Source organism: Peromyscus leucopus, chromosome 10 (genome assembly GCF_004664715.2).
Source record: "Peromyscus leucopus breed LL Stock chromosome 10, UCI_PerLeu_2.1, whole genome shotgun sequence".
In the NCBI taxonomy this organism is placed as follows: domain Eukaryota; kingdom Metazoa; phylum Chordata; class Mammalia; order Rodentia; family Cricetidae; genus Peromyscus; species Peromyscus leucopus.
In genome coordinates this window covers 65,532,970-65,556,541 of record NC_051071.1, presented here as the reverse complement: position 1 = coordinate 65,556,541, position 23,572 = coordinate 65,532,970, and positions in this window count along the sequence as shown.

Genomic DNA, 23,572 nt, shown 5'->3' with positions numbered 1-23,572 from the left:
GAGCCAGATATTACAGGTGAGGAAGAGAGAGAGAGAGAGAGAGAGAGAGAGAGAGAGAGAGAGAGAGAGTCAGTCCTTGGAATACACAGCTCTAAATAGGATGTCTCCATCAAATCCCTCCCCTCAGAGCTCAGGGAGCAGTGGAAACAAAGATAGAAAGAGTATAAGGGCCAGAGGGGTGGAGAACACCAGTAGAACAAAGATATCTGAGTCAACTAAGAAAGACTCTTATGAACTCAAAAGACTGAAGCAACAAGCACAGGGCCTGCATATTTCTGCACCAGGTCTTCTGTGTATATATTACAGCTTTCAGTTTATTGTTCTTGTGGGACTCTGAGTGTGTGAATGAATGGGTCCCTGATTACTCTGCTCATTTCCTTCTTTTGACTTGCTTTGTCCAGCCTTGATGTGATGGTTTTTGTTTTTTCCCTTATCCTATTTGGTCATGTTTGGTTGTTCTCTCTTAGATGTCTATTGTTCTCTAATGATATTCAGAAAAGGAGTGGATCTGGAGGAGAGAGGAGGAAGGGAGGAACTTGGAAGAGTACAGGGAATGAAAACTGTGATGAGGATATAGTGTATGAGACAAGAATCTGTGTTCGATAAAAGGGAAAGTGAAAAAAAAAGATGGCTTCATGTTTAAAGAGTATTCTTTAGTTATGAAAGGATTACATTTACTGCAGATCCCTTCAAACTTTCATGTAAGACAAGGAGGTAATAAGTGAAAAGGAAGAAAGGTTGGAAAGGAGGGAGGAAGGATGGGTGGCAGAACAGAAAGGAAGAAGAAGGGGCCAAAGAAAATTAAAGCCAACACTTATCTACCATGCGAAATACTAACATTTTGATCTACCTTGTGTAGAAACATGCTATTATTTTCAATTAAAAATAAAATGATTTGCAATAAGCTTTTATTTTAACATCTTATTTCAGGAAGCAAGTGATAATTTTTCAAACACATAACTGCTGATGGCTTCAAGGATTTCCAGTATATATGAGCAATTTCACCACAGGCATTTTACAATGCACTTGGCTAACATGTCTACAGAAGCTCATGATTGTATGCTCACCAAAATAAAATACAGAAAAAATGGAATTATACCTGGTCTTTAGAAAGGTACTTCACATTATGATCACAGCCCAGCCAGGCTGCCTTGTGTCACATCCCAAAGCTTCAGAGGATGTTGTGTCTCCTCTTGTGTAGAAACAAGGAGGCAGTGTCCCACTTCTCTCAGTTATATGCAAACCAAGTTCATGTTCTTAATCTCTGCTCCATGGAGAGATAAAGACACACACCCCACCACACGCAAAGCTCCTTTATAAGAAGAGGGCCATATGTGCCCTCAAGCTTCTCATCTGGTTTTCATTGTGTAATCTGTTTTACAAATTGGGCAAAAAGTGCCTACAAGTATTATCATTTAAATTCATTAAATTTGTTGAATTCAGTAAATGAATCCATCTGTTGCATAGAATACCTGTGTTTGTAGTCTTACCAAAATCCGTCAAAATTAATATAAAAACAGAAGACTCTCTGTGTTTTGAAAAACATATGGAACATCGAATATGAGTGCTGTTCCAGATCTCTAATTTTCTTAAGAGTTCTTTGCTTTTTAATTGTTTGGGAATTTCATATACCATGTACTGTGTTTGGATCAAATCCACCCAACATTCCTTCCCAAAAAATTCTTCCTCTAACTCCCTACCCACATCCTGTCTCAACTTCATGTGTTTTCTATTTTTAAACTTACTGAGTCTACTTAGTACTGCCAGTAGGTGCCTGAATGTAAGGACCTTCTATTGAAACAATGGTAACTTCTCAGGAAATGTATCCCTTAGCAAACTGTCTCTCACTCTCCAAGCAGCCATCGGTTTCAATAGTTCTTTAGCAAGGGATAGAAATTTGCAATCCTCTCTTGAGCTTGTACTGGTCTTAAGCATCCAATCACAGCCATATTGAGTCCATGTGTGTAATAGAACTGTCATAAGCAGCAACTTCTATTCAGTGGCAGAAATCCAGTGCTTCTGCCTGTTACACAAATCCTAAATAATCTTACAATAAAACCTGGAGCTAGATAGTGGAGGAAATGCTGGAAGGTCAGAGAGACAAAGGAACAAGCCACAGCCACTTCTCACTTCCATAACTCCACAAATTCTCTGACTGAATGCTTCTGACTCCCCAGCCAAAGGGTTTCCTAGTTCTTATCTCCTCGTGCCTTATATGCCTTTCTCTGCCTAGACATTTCACTTCCTAAGCCAACCTTCCTAGTGCCGGGATTCATGGTGTGTGTGCTTCCCAAGTACTGAGGTTAAAGGTGTGTGCTACCATTGCCTGGCTCTGTTTCTCTCCTACACTGAGTCAATATCAGGTAGCCATTATGGCCTTGAACTCACAGAGATCCAAATGGATCTCTGCCTCCCAAATGCTGAGATTAAAGGAATGTGCCACCACTTCCTGACCTCTATGCCTAACTCTTTGGCTGGCTCTATCCTCTGATCTTCAGGCAAGTTTTATTAGAGTACAACAAAATATCACCACATCTGCCTCCTACACTCTTCCCACACTCTCTTACACAGTGATCTCTGAATCTTACTGAAAGGAACTATAATATATGTCATTTACAGGAGAACACTACATAGCCTATCACTCTCTTCACATTGACCAGCCGTGGGTCTAGGCATTAATCACCATCTTCTGAAAAAAAGAAGATTCCTTTAGAGGGGTAAGAAATGCATTAATCTATGGATATATAGATAAGAACATGAGGTTAGTGTAATACTACAATGTGTAGGACAATAGTAGTATTATAGTCACCACTAAGGTCTATGATTTAGCCATTCATGTTTTTTATTGAGGGGGGATCTGGCTAACAACACTAAGCAATTCATTGAAAACACATGAAGGATTGAACAGAGACTTGAGCTGGAATGGTTTAACTAAAAGGGATCCTATATTTGAATTCTCTTCTTTTCCCCCTGTATCTGCAATCTCTTTGTAGTTGGTAGTGTATTTGTTTTCTGTCTGTTGTGTGTGTGTGTCCTGTTACTTTTGCCTTTATTCCTTTCTGAACGGTCTGTCAGTGTGTCTGCATCTGTCATCTGTTCTGTCACTAACAAAGAAACTATTTATTTATCCTACATTTATTTTTATTTAACTGCACAGAAAAGGGCTAGGAAATACATTTTATAGAAATAATTAACAAACTTTTACAAAGGAAAATGTTACTTTACTGACCTCCATTGACTGAGAATAGCACTCAAAACAACAAAGAGATATTAGAAAACCAATCTTTTTTTTTTTATTTTACAATACTATTCAGTTCTACATAATAGCCACAGATTCCCTTGTTCTCTCCCTTCCTGCCCCCCTCCCCTTCCCCCCAGCGCACGCCCCATACCCACCTCCTCTAGATCAAGGTCTCCACCGAGGACTGGGATCAACCTGATAGATTCAGTCCAGGCAGGTCCAGTCCCCTGTTCCCAGATTGAGCCAAGCGTCTCTGCATAAGTCCCAGGTTTCAAACAGCCAACTCATGCAACGAGCCCAGGACCTGGTACCACTGCCTAGATGCCTCCCAAACAGATCAAGCCAATCGACTGTCTCACCTATTCAGAGGGCCTGATCCAGTTGGGGGCCCCTCAGCCTTTGGTTCATAGTTCATGTGTTTCCATTTGTTTGGTTATTTGTCCCTGTGCTTTATCCAACCTTGGTTTCAATGATTCTCACTCTTATAAACCCTCCTCTTTCTCATTAATTAGACTCCCAGAGCTCCACCCGGGCCCTAGCCGTGGATGTCTGCATCCAGATTCCTCAGTCCTTGGATGGGGTTTATGGCACAACCATTAGGGTGTTTGGCCATCCCATCACCAGAGTAGGTCAGACCCGGCTGTCTCTCGACCATTGCCAGCAGTCTTTCGTGGGGGTATCTTTGTGGATTTCTGTGGGCCTCTTTAGCTCTTTGTTTCTTCCTTTTCTCATATGGTCTTCATTTACCATGGTCTCCTACTCCTTGTTCTCCCTCTCTTTTCTTGATCCAGCTAGGGTCTCCCGCTGTCTTTTCCTCGACCCTCGCCCTTCATCGCTCCCACTCATGTCCAGGCTGTTCATGTTGATCTCATCCATTTCTCCGTGTCTTTCTTGGGGTCCCATTTTCCAGGTAGCCTCACTGGTGATGTGTGTGGCAGTCCAGTCATCCTTGTTCCACATCTAGCATCCTCCTATGAGTGAGTACATACCATATTTGTCTTTCTGAGTCTGGGTTACCTCACTCAGGATGATTTTTTCTAGATCCCTCCATTTGCCTGAAAACCTCATGATGTCATTGTTTCTCTCTGCTGAGTAGTATTCCATTGTGTATATGTGCCACAATTTATTTATCCATTCTTCAGTTGAAGACCTGCCTAGAAAACCAATCTTAAAGTGTTATTAGGTTAAAATAAACTATAGGATCCTCTGATCCATCATGTCACACAAAGGCCCTGTACAATTGAGGTAAGAGAATTCTTTAAGGAAGCTAAAACATAAAGCAGATGCTGAGCCTCCATGAATGACAGTGGCATGGACGTGGGTTTAGCCACAAGTGGAGTCCCTACCCTGCTGTCTAAGTTTTTGTTTCAACCCCTCTGTAGCAAACTCCATAGGTTTTGGGCTTGAATACGTTGGCACAAGACAAGACTCTCTGAACAGAGCACCATTAGCAGAGGCACTAAAATAAAATTGTGGCCTCAGGAACCTGACAAGCTTATGCATGACAAAGAACATCATCATTAAGGTAAAGTGACAGCCTACAAATGGGGAAAGGATTTTTTTTTTTTACCAAGTACACATCTAATATAGGGCTAATTCACAAAAAGAACTAAAAAAAAAACTGGACATCAAGAAACAAACCCAATTTAAAAAAAAAAAAAAAATGGAGTATAGCTCTAAACAGAGACTGCCCAAAATAGGAAACTCAAATAGCTGAGAAACAATTAAAGACAGGTTCAGCATCCTTACTCATCAAGGAAATGAACATTAAATGTACTTTGAAATTTCAGCTTACTCCAGACATAATGGCCAAGATAAATGAAACAAATGACAGCTCATGCTGAAGAGGATTTGGAATAACAGAAGTACTCATCCATTTCTGGTGAAAGTGAAAATTTTATGGCTAGTATAGAAGTCTCCATGGCAGTTTTTCAGAAAGATGAGGAACAATCTACCTCAGGATTTAGTTAAACCACTCTTGGAAATATGTACAAAGAACATTTCACCCTACTACAGCGACACTTGATCAACCATATTTATTGCTGCTCTATTTACACTAGCCAAGAATTGGAAACAATCTTCATTTGCCTCAACAGACAAGTGGATAAAAAAAAGTGGTACATTTACACAATGGAATATTACTCAGCTATTGAAAGAAATGAAATTTGCATAAAAATAGATGGAGCTAGAAAAAATATCCAGAGTGAAGTAATCCAGACACAAAATGAGAAATATGTTATGTATTTGCTTAAATGTGGATGTCAGCTATTAAGTCAAAGATAACCATGCTACAGTCTGTAGAACCACAGGGGCTAGCTATAGCTTTAGGGACTAGAGAGAAGAGACAGTTCTCTCTTGAAAGGTAAAATAATAGATAGTTACCGATGGATGTGGTTACAGGGACTAAAAGGGAAGGATCAAAAGGAAAGATTGATGGAAGGTTAGGGAGGCAGGAATACAGGAAATGACACTTTGAAATTAAGGGCCATTTGGTGAGTCATATGAAAACCTAATACATTGAGAAGAATACAAGCTGAAATGAGACTGGAACTGGAAAACACATTATTCCAGTTAGACACTACAGGAGAAACTTTACAAGTAGAATGAATCAAGTAGAAGACAGAACATTAGGACTTGAAAAAGTAGAGTATCTAGACAAAGGAGGCAGTACTATGAAACATTTTTTAAGCAGAGGAAAGAAACCTCCAGGAAAAGTGGAATGTTATCAAAAGCCGAAATCTGCAAATTTCAGAAATATATGAGGGAGAGGATTCTCAGGTCAGTGGCATAGACAAGATTTTTAATAAGATTAGAAAAGAAAAATTTCCCAAAACAAGGAAATTCATATAAATTCAAGAAACATAAAGATCTTCAATTATGCAGGAAAAGAAAATACTAAGCTATCGAATAGCATAGATAAAACACTAAAATACAGAATATATAAAAATATTTAAAGGCACAAGGACAAAAACATAAGCCACATATAAAGAAACACCCATAATAACATTTGATTTCTCAATAGGAACTCTGAGTTCAAGGCCAGTCTGATCTACATAGTGAGTTCTGGGACAACCATGGCTCTTTGTGGAGACCCTGTCTCAGACAAAAATACAGACAAATAACAGAAACAAGAACAACAGAAAGAAGTAGAGAAAAACTGAAACAATCTTGTCTCCTATCCAACTATCATATTTTAGGGTCTGCAAGAAAAAGATGCAGCAGGTTCAGGTGTGTGCAGAGCTCTTCCCTCTGCTTCCATGATGGCCTCTTCTTGCTACAGTCTTTTGATGAGAGAGATGTCTTGTGGAGGGTAAAAGAGACAAATGCTGCATGAAGCCTGATTCTGAAAAGTCTTAATCCTGCTCAGGAGGCTTAGAGAGATACTTCCATGTCTTAATTATCTCTTAATGACTTTACATCTGGATTCTCTTAAACTTCATGAAGTTTCAACACCTGACTAATGCAGGGGACACACTCAAAGCACAACATCATTCAAACACAACCCGTGTTTGAAATTCAGGATTTGGCAAGAAGCATGATACAGCAGGAATAACTGTAAGCAGGAAGGAGAACAGTTCCTCTTTTGTAAATTTTCTGTTTTCATGGATTTTGTATAATTCTACAAGAGATACACAAGTTGAAGATAAATAACAAGACCATTTATTATCTTAAATAGAGAACTGGCATTGATACCTGTTTCTCAGCAGCAATCATGCACAGAATTCCTCTTTCTGGGTTTGTGGTTATCTGCATCATCACTGCAAAATTTATAGTGGCAGATTTATCTTTCTGTCTTTCCCTGACAATGTTGTCTCAGGACTCACATCCCTTCTCTGCCTTCAATGAGATACTCAGAGACATCTATTTAAGACACGAGAATAGCCACACATTCTGATGTCAGATTTCATTAACATTTTGTAGTTTAATCATCACTTTATTCCATTTTTGAAAACCAAAATTTATGAGTGCATCATGAGCATCCCAGTAACTTAGATAATGTCATCTGGATATATTAATATTAATAGTGCACTCTCTTACCTGATCTGTTATTGTTATGACATAAAATACTATAATTATTTTAATTTTAGCTCTCTATGTTCTTCTAGCTGTTTTTTTCCTTACTTATTCAGCAAGGACTTGCATTCTTTCCTTTACGGACATCTAATTGACATTTTATCCTTACTAACTTTAGATAAATTGATGTACATTAATGGACCAAGTTTTCTTCTTTGCAATGCATGCGCGCACACACACACATACACACACACACACACACACAACTATATATGTGTGTGTATATATGACAATCACACTCTGGCATACTTCTACACTCATAAAGTTATGGTTACCTCTTTATATATGTTAGCAAGTAACATACTGAAAGTAGAAGAGCCTTTATTTAAAGTTCATTGAACTTAAAAGCACCTTTCCCTCCTTGAAACAGTCAAAAGTGACTTAACTTTCTCACTTTCTATTTTCTGTGTTTGAGAAATAGGTAGTTCAGGTGGTTTGCCATTGCTATTTATTCCCCATTTTTTTCTTTTCTTTCTTTTTTTTTTTTGATTCTTCTAAACCTATCTTTGCCTATGTTACACATTTTCTCTCATGTAGCTTTCTAATTGGTCCTCATACTTATATAACAGGATTCAAGTTGTGTTGTTAAACTATAAAGAGAAAGTGAATAAACATATCAAAAAATAAAACAAGTAACTATGTGTTTCTCTTCTCTCTTGCCATTTTATGTTTCTCAAACTCCCCAATAGCACACATGCATACATGAACATGTGAGATGAGAACATTTGAAGACAGCCAAGTGACAGTCATTTTCTTTTCTATGTTTTGCCTAACAAAACCTTTCTAAGTCACTTGATTACCAACTTTATATTTATCATTCGCCAGGTTTGTTTTATTGGAAAGACATTTTATAATCATTCAAAATTTTACCTTTATTATACTATAAGATAAAATCTTAAATGAAGAAGTATACATGTTATTTATGTTAAATATATAGAATTATGTCTGTCAGAGCACAGCAATGAATAAATAACAGTTGTCATTGCTAGTATTTATACCAGGAGAAAACTTGATTCCACACTGTTACAGCCCCTGAGGCTTTTCAGACAGAAAATGATATTGTTGCTCTTTTTTTCTTCTGAATATTGTGAATTAGTTGTTTACAATAAAAAATAATTCAGCTGGAAGATCTTATACTCACACTCATAACAGTAACATTTCAATTCTACCTGGAAGATTTTTATTTAAAAAATGCTATATAGATATTTTTACAATCAGATATTGATTGTTTTGTCCACAATATCTATTGCCTTTATAATGATAATTCACACTTGATCTTAGCCAAAAGGCCGAGAAGCGATTACAATGATAATTTGTTTGGATTTGATCACTCATATTCAATGCTTTTGATGGAAGAAGAAAAAAAGACAGCTTTGATCTGATTGCAAGAATCTATCAGTCTTAAAGAACACTCCAAAGCATAGCAACATATTTATTCTGCAATTGATATATCAAACAGTAGGTGACAGGAATTATCTAGAGGAGCTAGTTTATTATAAGCATAGAATTATAATTGGCATGACCTTGGAAGTATATGAACACTGCCTTTTGTATTTAATCGAGGATAATCTCAATGTTTTCTCTTGGTGAATGTCAGTTCTGCCACAGAAGACTCCTGTAATATGGGGAGATGAATGTTCCTTGAAAGTACCTCTGTCATGATCAGTTGAACATAGGACAACTCATGAACATAAATAAGCATGTTGCAATATTCCTTGGAAACTGAGGTTTCTCATTTTCATGTGGATTATGAAGTTCCTCGAAGGCTTGTCATGAAAACCAAATTCAGAGTCAAAAGCACATAGCACAGATAAAAATATGAAATATCTTTTCCATGGTACAGAAAGAAGTGATGAAATAGAGATAGATGCATAAGTCCTAAAGATAGTAAAGAAAGTGGAGATAAAGAATGACACTCATTGAAGGCATGACAGTGATAATAAATAATCAAAGTTTTGAACTGAAAGGAAACCATCAGATGCTTCCTATAAAATTAGAGATTTCCAATGAGGAAGGAACCCTAGCAGTATACTAGCTGTATCACCCCCAAACACGTTTGTTAAGTGATGATGTCAATAGCTGTGGAGCCCCCGTGGGATTAAACTAGGCCCTCTGGATATGCAAGACATTTGTTTAGCTTGAACTGTTTGGGGGTCCCCCAGGCAAGGGGATCAGGATCCATCGTGGTGCATGAGTGGGCTTTTTGGAGCCCAGTGCCTAAGGTGTGACACCTTGTGCAGCCTTGGTGCAAGGACCTGCCTCAACTGAATGTGCCAGGTTCTGCTGACTCCTCATGGAAGACCTTGACTTGGAGGAGGTGGGAATGGGGGTGGCTTGCGAGGGAAGGAGGGCAGGGGGAGGGAGAATGGTAGGATCTGTGGTTAGTATGTAAGATGCATAGAAATTTTCATAATAATAATATTAATAAAATTGAAAAAAGAAAGAATTGTGTAGTGAAGCTGCAATAGTACTTAAAAAACTTCTCTAAAGTATGCTACCACATCAGGTGATGGTGTAGGAGTGTCATTACATCAAGAATAATTTTTTTTCTGAGATTCTTATGCTGGTAAACAATGAAGCCAGATGAGGCCACTACAAGATAAAGAAGTACTATAACTCATCATGCCTTTACAAGAAAAACCCAATACATGATCAATTAGAAAATACATGAAAAGAATATTTGTGTATGTGCTTAATCAACAATTTTGAGCATATAGACATTGTACTTTCATGCTTTTAACTATGCTAAACATGGAATAGAAAAACTAAAATTCTGCATGTAATGGATACAGTGACGGCTCCCATGTATATGCTACATTTCTAGAATCTGTTACTATATACGACAAAAGAAAGTTTATTAATGTGTCAAAAATGGGGTCATAAGATGTAGAGATTACTGTAGGTTCCATAAATCTTATCAATATAGTTTCATAGAAGGTGGGGTGATAGTCAATGGAAGTGAGGCAGAGTATAAGTGTCCAACAAATTGAGTAGTGTAGACAAGATAAATTTCCCTAAACTCTCCAGAAAAAATTTCATACTGAGGTAAGATAGTTACCTTACCCCAAAATCCATTTTGTCACTTCCAACACATTAATACACATCTATGAATCAGAGTGCAGAATTTCTGATGAAATATTTATGTTATACTTCCCAATCTTGGAAATTAAGAAGAAAATTGACATTGCTTTTAAGTTTAAGGTATTTTTGTTGTATTGGGCCATTGTAGTTAGCACAACCATTTTGACACTCTACAGTTACATATATAATAATAAAAGCAGAATAATAATAAATATATTATCAGAGACTGAATATTCATAAATATGAAATTCTTGACAATCATAGTATCAGTTATAAAGTTTAATCTGTGAATGTCCATTCCACTCAAGTTTTTCAAATTCTGGTTTGACAAGCAAGAAAACTTAATTCATTTAGTTTGTGATTGTTTTTATTTAAGAATTCAAAAAACATTTTTTAAAATTTTTCAATGATTAAAATGATTGTTTGAAATAAACATCAATGTATTACAAATATAATTTTACTTATACATAATCATTCCTCTGAATATGTTATCCAAATGAACTTCGTTTTTGTTATTTTCTTTTTAAGCTTGTAATATCATCAGCTGTGTGTTTTATCTAGCTGGAGATTTATCTTTGGAGAAATAACTTCATGATATCCACATGTGAAGACACTATGTCTTCATTTGTTTTAGCTCCAGTCTGTATGATGAAGTTACATTTGTGCAATCTTAAATATTTCTGCCTTTTCAGAGATTTATTTTCATTTATTCAGCTCAAATACATCCTCTGGTACAAAGTTCTGTAGAAAACTTAGGCTGTAATACTGTAGCTTTTGCTATCTCCTTTTCTTCCTTGAATACACATCAATTGACATAATACTAATGTCTCAGTATATTTTTATCTTTCATTTTTATTTTAAGGAGTGCTATATTTGAAATAATAACTGAAGCTTGACATCATTCCTGAAGATATTACACATTAATTTTGTTCCAAATAGCCTAAAGTAATTTCTATACAATTAAAGAAAGTATAGCCTCCTACTAAGAAAATATTTAAAGAAAATTTAAAAATTTAGAATCAGGTGCTATGAAGTATATTTATGTATAGTAGTAATTTTCCTGAAGAATTCTCAGTCACTTTAAATGTCATTTATAGTTACAGATGGTTTATTATTAAACAAATTTTAAATTATGATAGCAGATTTTTTATTAGCTTATTTAAAATATTGTCAATTTACTCTGCAAGTTTTAATGTTGACTTTTATAATTGAATAATATCATTTTATGCTAAGTAGAAATCTTGTCACAGGATTAATATTCTTATCACTATACTTAGCTCAGCAATTTAATTTTAACCAAAAATTTCTGCACATGTAACTGACAAAACCTTCTCAATATAACTTTTGGGTATGAGAAATGTCTATAAATATGTTGCCTCTGACACTTGTGTATACTCCATTGACTTGTTTAAAAGCTACCAAGGAGCAATAGCAACATATGAATTGCAAATATCTAGATTCTGAACTCATTCAATTCCCAATGTTAAAAATTTTAATCCATATTGTGGAAAATTTCCAAGTTAAATTGTTTTATCAGATACAAGATTTATTCTCAATGACCTGTGATGCTCTTCCATTTTTAGATAATTCTTCAGATCCAGTCTTTAATATTAACATTTCAAGTACATTTCTAATGTTTTTTACTGTTGTTTGAAATTGACACCTTTCACTTTGGAGCACAATGAAAATCACTTTATTTGCTACATAGCAAATAAATCTGAACACTAGGAAAACTATAAATGAAATAGTATGCTAAAAACAGAATAGTAATGAACTAATCACTGAACTTGTAGATTTCTCAGTAGTTATTAAACAGTATTTACTCCAGCATTCTCATCTTTTATTTTTTCCACTAGTAATGAGAAATAACAGTTCTTCAGATGAACTTTATATATGTGTTTTAGACTACAGAAAATAAGTAATTAAAATGGATATACGCATTTAATAAACATTGTAAAAGATACATATATGTACAATTTGTTACAAGTGGTAACATTGTAAATAGAATCCATATGTTTAATGTATGTATTAAAAGAATGACTTACTAGTTCTGCAGGTATGTTGCTCTAGTACAATTCTAACAAATATCAAAACATAGCATAGTAAAAACATAACAAATAATCATACTAATTTAACCAGAAAGTATTTTTTGACTCAGAGTTGTCAGGGTAATTTTAAATATTTATGATACACACACACACACACACACACACACACACACACATATATATATATATATATATATATATATGCATGCAGAGAGAGAGTACATGCATGCATTTATATTAATTTTGTGATTGATAAATATATGTGGACCACATGCACACAGATGCTCATGCAAGCTAGAAAATATAGGATCTTCTTGTTGTCTTAGGTTAACTATTGCTGTGATAAAACACCATAACAAAGAGCAAGTTAGAGAGCAAAGGGTTTATTTGTGTCCAATGTCTACATCATTGTCCATCATTGAAGTTAATCAGGAAAGGAACTCAAAGAGGACTGAAACCTGGAAGCAGGAGATGATGCATCAGGCCATGGAGGAGTGCTGCTTACTGACTTGCTCCCCATGGCTTGCACAGCCTCCTTTCTTCTAGAACCCAAAACCATCAGCTCAGGGATATCACCACCCACAGTGGACTAAGTGCTCCACCATCTATCACTAATTTAGAAAATGACCTACAGCTAGACCTTATGAAGGCATTTTCTCAATTGAGATTCCCTCCTTTCAGATAGTGTGTCAAGTTGGCATAAGACTAGCCTGACAAATTTACCCCTTGTCAGCTTGACACACAAACACATCCCCATTAAGCCATATATTTTCTTTCTTATTTGTCTTATTTACATTAACAACAAAATGACTTTAAAATTCCATAGTCTTTAAAAACTCAAACACAGTAAAATTTATTGAAAATCAAATTAAATACCTTCCGCAAGAGAGAAGAACCAGGACACAGTCATGACCTGAACTAATCAAAACCAAACTCCAAAAGTGTAAATAAGTCAATGTCTAATTGGGATCCAGTCATGATCTTCTGGGCTCCTCCAAGGAACTTGAGTCACTTCTCCATGTCTGCTGTCTGCAGCACACACGGCTAGTCTTCTAGGCTCAGGCCTGCTCCATTCCACTATTGCTGCTGTTCTTGACATTCACCCCATGTTACTGGCATTTCTAAAACATTGTAGTCTTCTGCTGAAACTTGGCTACATTTTCATCAATATCCCTTATAGGCTTTCTTCATGGTGCCAAACCTCAATTTCTCTGCATGACTCCTTCAGTCCTGGGCTTTCAACTACCAATGAGATTGCACCTTCACCCATGGGCTCTTCTGGCCTCTCAAAGTGCTGAACCTCAGCTTCTTTTCATCACTTCTTCATGCCTTCAAAATCATTATCAGTACCACCTAAGTGTAAGGTAAGAGTCACATTACCAAATTCAGCTGCCAGCCTGCAGTTCAACCTTGGTTGCCTGTGTCACAGCTTCTGTGTGCTGATTCTCAGAAAACACCATTACTAAATTATCAGCTCCAAATGACCAACATTGAGTACCCCAGCAAAAGCAAAGGTTTCACTTCAGTAATTCTTATTAATTGTGGCTGATTCCTAAGCCCCAGACAACTAGAAAGACAGAATCGTATATTTAAATAGCAAACAGCCCTGATAGAGTCTTTAAATTTCCCTCTAAAATTCCACAAGCCAGGCCTCCACCATCTGCATTATGCTGGGGATGTCTTTCTTTATGCTGTGAATGCTCTGATTGATTGATAAATAAAACACTGATTGGCCAGTAGCCAGGCAGGAATTATAGTATAGGTGGGATAAGCAGAGAGGAGAATTCTGGGGAGTGGAAGGCTGAGTCAGGAGACACTGCCAGCCACTGCCATGAGAAGTAAGATGTAAAGTACCGGTAAGCCACAAGCCACGTGGCAACTTATAGATTAATATAAATGGGTTAATTTAAGATATAAGAACTAGATAGTGAAAAGCCTACCATGGCCATACAGTTTATAAGTAATATAAGTTTCTGTGTGTTTACTTGGGTCTGAGCAGTTGCAGGAGCTAGGTGGACACAGGAAAAAAAAAAAAAAAAAAAAAAACAGCTACAAATGGCACCCAATGATTGCCTGTATTGTCTCAGCCAGTTGCCTTGAAACCATTCTGGATGTTTGATCATCTGGTCCATGGTGTCATTGGAGACCTTTAAGTGGGTCTTGGCTGGTCAAACCTGATGTATCTTAATCTGGAACAAATCCAAAGCCTCTTGCTTTCTGTAGAAACAAAAGCAGAGCCTCCTTTCCAAAGCAACATATTTTGAAGTCAAAATAACTTTAAAATATACATATTGGTTTAACTTATCTGCCTTTACAATCAAATGTCTTTCTGCAGTTAAAAATCCCAAAGACAACACAATCCAGATTCTCTGTGTGATATCCATCTTTTCTTGGTTAATTTTTATATTACTTTTATTCTCTGTTTAAAGACTTTATTTTTTAAACTAGTTTTTATATAACTGTATATATTTCTTTTTGTCTCTCTTCCAAGCCTGCATACATTTTTACACACATTGTAAACTCTTCCATCCGAATCTGTCTTCTTGTGAACCTCTTGCTTTAGACTGCAACATTACTAAGACTGAAACAGCATCTGCGGCTGCTGGTTCCACCCACCTCAGATTTCCAACATGGCAGAACTATGTTACCACCAACTTGGGAGTAGCCAGAAACTCTTTTTTTTTTTTTTTTACTAGCAAAAACTATATCCACCATGTAGCATAGTACACAGCTTAGAGACACCTCTGTGTAACATGGCATAGGTCAAGCCTGCATGCCATGAACCTGCTATAGAGTAGCTCAAGCCTACAGGCTGTGGCTAACTTGAGAGAGACAACTAAGAGGCTGTTTTTAGCTCCATTTTAGAATCTTCTTTCTCAGGTTTAAGGATGACTGCCCAGGCTGTTGGTTGTCTCTCTCTACTCTCACAAGACTCCGGAAAGTTGCTTGCATTCTTTTCCCATTTCTCAGGTAATATTATATCCTTCTGAGATCTTTGATGTAGTTGAACACTAGATAGTTATAATTTCCTTAGTTATGACAAAAGATGAGTTAGATATAAAACCTTAGACTCACAAATATAGTATAAATAGGATATCTTCTTTAATTTTGCCAAATACAAATAGACTAGATATTATAACTATATTTTTTTACTTGATAATTGTTTGGTTATATGTAATTTTACTATATTAAAGTTAAAACCTTCCTTTTTGAAAAAAAGAAAAGGGGAAGTCCTGTGAATGTCTTTCTATATGCTGTGAAGGTGCTGCTCTGATTGATTGATAAATAAAATGCTGAATGGCCAGTTAGCCAGGCAGGAAATATAGTATAGGAGGAATAAACAGAGAAGAGAATTCTGGGGAGTGGAAGGCTGAGTCAGGAGACGCTGCCAGCCACCTCCATGAGAAGTAAGATGTAAAGTACTAGTAAGGCATAAGCCACATGGCAACTTATAGACTAATTTAAATGGGTTAATTTAAGATAAAAGAGCTAGATAACATGAAGCCTGCCACAGCCATACAGTTTATAAGTAATATAAGTCTCTGTGTCTTTACTTGCATCTGAGCAGTTGCAAGAGCTGGGTGGACATAGGAAAACTCCAGCTACAGCATTGCCCTCAACATTCTTGTCTTCCAAACTCCCACAGTACAACCCACTAAGCTCTCAGCACTCAATGGCTTTTCTAGCCCAAAGTTACAAAGTTCTTCCATAATACTTCCCCAAACATCATCAAATCTGTCACAGCCCTACCCGACTCCTAATACCAACTTGTCTTAGTCCAGGTTTCTATTGCTGCTATGAAGCACCATGAACAAAAACAACTTAGAAAGGGAAGGGTTTATTTGGATTACACTTCCACGTCATTGTTCATCATTGAAGAAATTCAGAACAGTAACTCAAACACAGCAGGACCCTGGAAGCAGAAGTTGATGCAGAGGCCATGGAAGGGTGCATCCTGTGACCAGGATGAAATAAAACTGACAGCTTCCTTAGCAGCTTAGGTTTCTAAGTTTGTGTGGATATGGGCAGAACTGGGTTTTTGCGATTTAAGTCTGAATTTCTGTCTCATTATTAGTTGTCATATGATAATGGCAGTCTTCCTCTTGGGAACTTTCCCATGTTCTGTCTTATATAAACTGTTCTTCATGTTCAAAGCAGCAAGAGGTAGAAATTATCTTACACATCCCCATCTTTGACTTCTTGTATATTAAGAGATCTCAACAGACAAATGGAATTATATATGTTTAAGGCCAATTGTCAAATACAGTAGTCATCTATGATACTATTAATTGGGGCATGAACTTCTAAGGGAGCACTTACTACAATTTTTCTATAGCATTAAACTACCCTGTAAGTACTTATCTTTATATCCATAGATAAATGAATCCTTCAACCTTCATCAAAGAAGATTCTTTTTGTAGTAAATGGAAATTAATGCAAAGACTCACAATGTGTCAACATAAAAGCCAGAAGTAGTGGATGTCTGATAAAAAAGATTATTCGTTGGACACGATAGGACCATGTGCATAGGAACTCACAACACAGTAGTTCTAACTGAATGTGCAAGATCTTTTACAATATCAAGCCAGCCAAAATCCCAGCATAAGTGTGGGTATGACTCCTATCTGGGACAGAGGAGACAGAAAGATACCTGGGTTTGATGGCCAGGTTCTCTGGGTGACTTAGAGCCCCAAGTTCAGTGAGATATCCTGTTTCAAAGAAAATAAGGTGGGAAACAATTAAAGAAGACACTTGGTATCAACTCCTGCCATCAATATATACACATACATGCACAGAAGTGTAAATACAAAAGACATAAAACTACATCCCCCACACATACATTGGGTGGGGGCACAGATTCCTGTAAAGGCTTCTGGTACCAAATATAGAAAAGATTACTCAGGGAAAGGCACAAGGAATAATCCTATTGCCCATTAAAAAGTTATTATACCTGCCATTCTGTCTATAACAATACATATATTGCTTTAGTGAACTTTTCTTATCTAGGCTAATGGTTCTTCCCACAAGAGCCAAAGACAACCTAACAAAAAATTGATACCAAACCTGAGAAACTTGGAGTTGTTGTTAAGGGCTATTCAAGAGATTTATAAAACATATAGCTTATTTCTATTACCTTCAGTTGCTTTCCAGAGGTGAAAATAAGTCCCTATTCCTGAAAACACCAAGCACTTCATAAACAGGGCCCACAGACGTCTGATCTGTAACTTAACTGAATGCCTCCTCCTTAATGATTATCTTTCATGGTACAAGAACGTACTATGAAAGCTTCCAAAGGAGGGAGGTAACCAATTGTCCCATCCAGCTATAATGCTTATGAACCACATCAAAATTAGCATGAAATAATAACCCTAAAGGTAGAGTGGTGGCACTCATACCTTTGTGCTAATCAACAGCTTTCTAATTGGACATCTCAACCTGAAGGAAGCCACGCCTGGTACTAGAAACTCACTTTATTGAAACAGAATCTACAACCACTAATTTACTAAACCAACATAATCATAATTCCTAACAACAAAATCTACAAATATTTGTCCTTATATCCACAGATAAATATCATTTCACCCATCATCAAGGAATCTTCTCTTTGCAAATAACAGACACCTCTACAGAAACCCACAGTCAATCAAAATGCAAAGTTGTAGAGCTCATTCCCAGTGGATGTATCTACAAAACACTCCTACACCTAAGGCTTAGTAGTCTGCAGATCTATTCTTATATACATGTGTAATTCTAGCTTGAATTTCATACTACAGAGAGTAGCTGGCTTTGCATCTTAAAGAACTACACTATAGAATACTACGTAATGCAATATACTATAGATTACAAATAAAAAATTAAATTGAAAAAAAAATTAAAGAATTGTGGACTGGGATCTATAAATATTATTGAAAATAATTTAAAAGATACTAATACACAAAAAATTACTCAATATTTAGTAATGGGAGGACATTTTTAATTAATATATATTTTAATATAATATATTTTGATTATGGTTCCCATTCTTCTAACTCCTCCCAGATCTTCCCACTTTCCCACCCACCCAAATGCACAACCTTTCTCTCTCTCTGTCTCTCTCTCTCCCTCTCTCTCTCTCTCTCTCTCTCTCTCTCTCTCTCTCTCTCTCACACACACACACACACACACACACACACACACACACACATTAGGATAAAAACAGAAACATAAATAAAAACAATAATACTAAAATAAAATTAAATGAAATAAAAACAAACAACCATAATAAGAAAAAGAAGAAGGAGTAGGAGGGGGGAAGCAGAAGGGTAAGAGGCAGAGGAGGATGAGGATGAGGATGAGGAGGAGGAGGAGGAGGAGAAGGAGGAGGAGGAGGAAGAGGAGGAGGAGGAGGAGAAGGAGGAGGAGGAGGAGGAGGAGGAGGAGAAGAAGAAGAAGAAGAAGAAGAAGAAGAAGAAGAAGAAGAAGAAGAAGAAGAAGAAGAAGAAGAAGGTAGCCAAAGTGAAATCTCAAGAAACAGATATAGTCCCAGAGACACACACATTTGAATACCAAGAAATCTCATAATAACACAAACATTAATCATCATATATATGCAAAAGACTTGCAAGTTTACAAAAATGAAATTTCTGACAATGTTTTATGAGACAAAGAACCTCAAAAATTCCATTTGGTTCATTTTACTGCTAGACATGAGGTAAGGCAACATCTTTAAGCTGTCAGTGTTCACCATTCTAAAAAATTAACACAATTTCTATAAAAGCCTAATTTTGTAGCAATAAAATATTGACGATGAAATTTATTTACTCTTGGTATTCAATAGAAAGTCTTGAGTAGGTAGAACAAAGATCAGAGTTCTTATATTCTCTGAGTTCAAAACCTGTTAACAAAATTATAATAATAGTTTTGGTGGCATAAATAGTTGAGGTTGCATAAAGAAAGAGAAAAATTGAAAACCCACATGCATATCCTCAAATATATTATCAGTTACTTTAAAACTGGTGACAGGATCCCATTGGATGATGGAAAATATTCCCTAAAAAGTATATTTGGAACAAAATCTCACAGAAAAATCTCAGATTTTCTGGCTCTTACAATCTTTCCACTCTTTTGCAATGTTCCCTGAGCCATGGGTTTGGGATTGTTTTGTAGATGTATCTATTCAGACTGGGTTTCCACAACTCTGTGGTGTTATTGGTTGTGTTTCTTTTTGTAGTGGTCTCCTGTTGCAAAGAGAAGTTTCCTTGATGAGAGCTGAGGACTGCACTTATCTGTTGGTATTAGGACAAATATTTACACATGTTGTTAGGGATTATGCTGACTCAGTAAAAGAGAGTATAGATTCGTTCCAATAATTTCAGAAGCTATACCCATAAAACTTCACCAACATGACTACCTAAATGTGAAATGGAAAATACCAATGGTTGTATCAAAGTGCATGCAGGAAAAGCCCAGGGGCTTCACCAATGTGTAAATAATGGTAGGCAGTTGAGGAAAGCTGAGAGCAGGAGAGATTGTCTTCCCCAGGGAAGAGTATATAAATTGGTTGTCCAATGACAAATATTGATCCAAAAAACACACATACACATAACATTTTATAGGCCCAGAAGGTTATGTTTAGGAATATATATGTACATACAAATAAATGTACACATGCAATTACAATTAGTGAAAAAGAAGGCCATGAATTTGAAGGAGAGCCAGGAGGAGAAAATGGGAGGTTTTAGAGAGAGGAATGTGAAGGAAGAAGAGTTGCAATTATATTATAATCTCAAAAATATGACTTAAAATGTAAATTGGGAAGACTGGATATCTACATATAGAATTAATGAATTAAACTCTTGAAATAATGTGCTTGAAGCAAGTATTAAACTAAAGAAGATGGGAGAGGGAAAGAAGTGAAGGGATAATCATTCAAATATAAGTATGTATAAAAACACCATAGGGAAATCTGGTATATTATAAGCTTATTAAAAATTTAAAAGGTAAAGAAAAAAATTAAAAATTAATTCAAAGGCAATTATAGACTTCATCACAAAACTTGATATAATTCTTAGTTAGAAAATGATATAAACCTTGGGATATTGGGTTTCTCAATGATATCTTTTCTATAAATTAAAATATATAAAGTATACATAAATATGATTTAAATATACATAATGTTAAAGTCTGTGTTACAAGGAGTATAACTATTGGAAAGCTGCTTATCAATGAGCCAAAAAATGTCAAAATAATACATGTGACAAGGAGTTAACATCCTAGATATATTTAAAATGTAAATAAGTCAGTAGAAAGAATATAGTGTTGTGAAAGAATTAGGGTCTCAGTAGACATCTCTTAACATTATACAAATAGCCAACAAAGACAAGAATTATACCATGAATAAGGCAAAGCAATGGCATATAACTACATGCTACTCATGAGAATGACAACAACCAAGCAAGTAGAAAAGTAAGGCATTTTTTTCCAAAGTCGCTACATAAACCTTACATCCCCATAAGGAATATGAATGTTTCTTTTCCTCTTGTTCCTTATGGGTAGCTGTACACTCAGCCTGTTTAAAGGGACATCTGAATTTAATTTCCCATGGTGAACACTGAAGCTGAGCTTCTTTGAACAAAACTTGGTGATAGTTCATTTTTATTCATAAAAGTCTCTCCTTGGGTCTTTTGCCTATATGAACATCATATTGACTGTTGTTTCTTTCTTGTTACTGAATTGCATGCATTCTTCATAAACTTTAAATATTAAGCTTTTATGAACTACACAATTGCAAATATTTTCCCCATGCCCATGCCATTCTACTTTGTTTCCTTTACTGTGAAAAACCTACTTTTCCTTTGTTTTATGAGTTTATGTGAAATTAAAGAATCAAGCAGTCATGCCAATAATGAAGATGCTTTTCTCCAACATATTTTTTTCTAGGAGTTTTAAAGCATTGGGTCCTATATGCAAATCTTTAATTTTACAAAAGTATTTATTTTTGTGGGATGACTCATCCCTAACAGGCTTGTAGGCCATTCGGCCCAAACAAGTAAAAAAGCTACTTCCTGAGAGCCAGCCTGGGTCTGCCTGATGGTCTTAGCAACTGCAGCTGAAACACTATCTGGAGATGACCTGGACCAATGAGAGACAGCTATGTCACACCAGCTGATGCATATTCATCAGACCTCCCCCCAGGGAGGGGTGGAGAGTATATAAGGCTTGCCTCTAACTTAGTAAACTGAGCTTGTTGTTTCAACATTCTCCCAGAGTCTGTGTGGTTTGACTCTGTGCCTACTTGGCCCCTGCCCCCAAAGGGAACAACAGCAAGGAGCCTGTCACATATTTTACCTTTTGGTTTTATTATGTAATTACACATACAACTCCTTGTTCTCTTTCAAATCCATGGCCTTTTAATTGTTGTTACATTCATAAATTTAGATAAATGTATCATCCTTAACACATAAATAATAGCCTTATCAGTCCGCATAGTATTAAATGTATATATGTTTTCACAAACAAGATCCATAAAGTCTTACTAACATGACTACCTAAACACAAAACAGAACAAAGACAACAATTGACATATTAATGTGGGTGGGGAAAAAGCACACAAGACTTCAACCATTGTGTTGCACAAAAAGTATAGGCAACTAGGGAATGTTGAGTTTACTTTTTCTGTGGTACAAGACAATGATTCAATCTCAAATGTTTGCATGTTAATAATAAACTTCCTAGAATGTTAGAGCTGTCTTCATTCTGTGTACATAAATTTAAAGTCAAACAGGAATATGGAGTACAAAAGTTACTAGCACTAGGGGTTGAAAATAAATGTAAATATATCAAAGAGAGCACATTTTATTTATGTAAAATGTATACCTGAAATTCCTATGTACATCATGATAATGATATGTGATTCTGATATTAATACTTTAGGTGCGTTTACTACCAAAACCAACAAAAAAGAAGGTCACTTTAAAAAGATATGCTAATTTCATTGATTAATGTAATAAGATTATTTTATAAATATGTAAACAGATGTTTATGTTATATTCCTTATACATAATCAAACTTAAGATTAAAAATATTCACTACAATCAATTAAAAAGTACATTTAAAATATTCTCTTATAAGCAGTAAAATATTTTTATTTTAATGTCAATATTTATAGATGGCAATTTGTTTACATTCCCATGTACTAGGTTCCATAGAATGTTAGGGTGAGAGTCTTACATAAGTATTATGACTTAGTAGATTGAACTTCAATGCATTGAGTGGTCACCTTGCTGACACTATTGTAGTTTCTTTCAAATAAACTATTGGAACTTCCAAAGTAGGACTCTAAGCAATAAAGAGTTCATGTAAAGCAAGAAATTCTTTAATCTCAATTTTATCTAGATTAATATCCTTGAAAATCTAGCCACTCATAATCTTATTTATATATTTTGAGTAGTTTTAACTCTGCACAAATTCATGTGTTTGTTTGTTTGTTTGCTCACATTAACCCTTAGGGCTGTGTCATCATTTATAGTTCTGAGTTAGAAACCCTTATGATGATAAAACAGGAAACTCACTAAATGTCAAAGATCATAGGTAGCAAATTTGAGGGGAAAAGTCATCAAATGATTGTGTTTCTAATCATAGTGAGTTTTTTTCTTTTTTTTTGTCATATTTTTAACTGGCATAATCATTCATATGTCAGGTTCATGCAGTCAGCTCCAATTTTCCAGTCTTTATTTTATATTCTTTCTGCCCCAGAATGGAAAGTTGTTCTTTCTTCTGACATGGTGGCATGCTGCCATTGAAGCATCCTCTAATAAATAAACACATCTATTCAATGTCACAACAAATTAGAAAGTACTTATTTCTGTTCAGTGAGCTGAATGAAATCAATAATCACTGGGGAGTTGCCACTGTAATTCATTAGAGCTCTTCACAGGACCTCAGTAACCAACACTAAGAATGGAGCCCAAGTACGAGCTTTAAAGGGAGAGAAAGTGGAGATCAGATGCTCAGCTCAAGTAAAGACAGTACCTGATAATTATCACATCCTGCTCTCTTACACTTCAAAGTTCAGACATTCCTTGTGAATAATGGATGATATTTTTCAGAATCACGTCATTTTCAGAATTAATCCAACACCTTTTTAAAA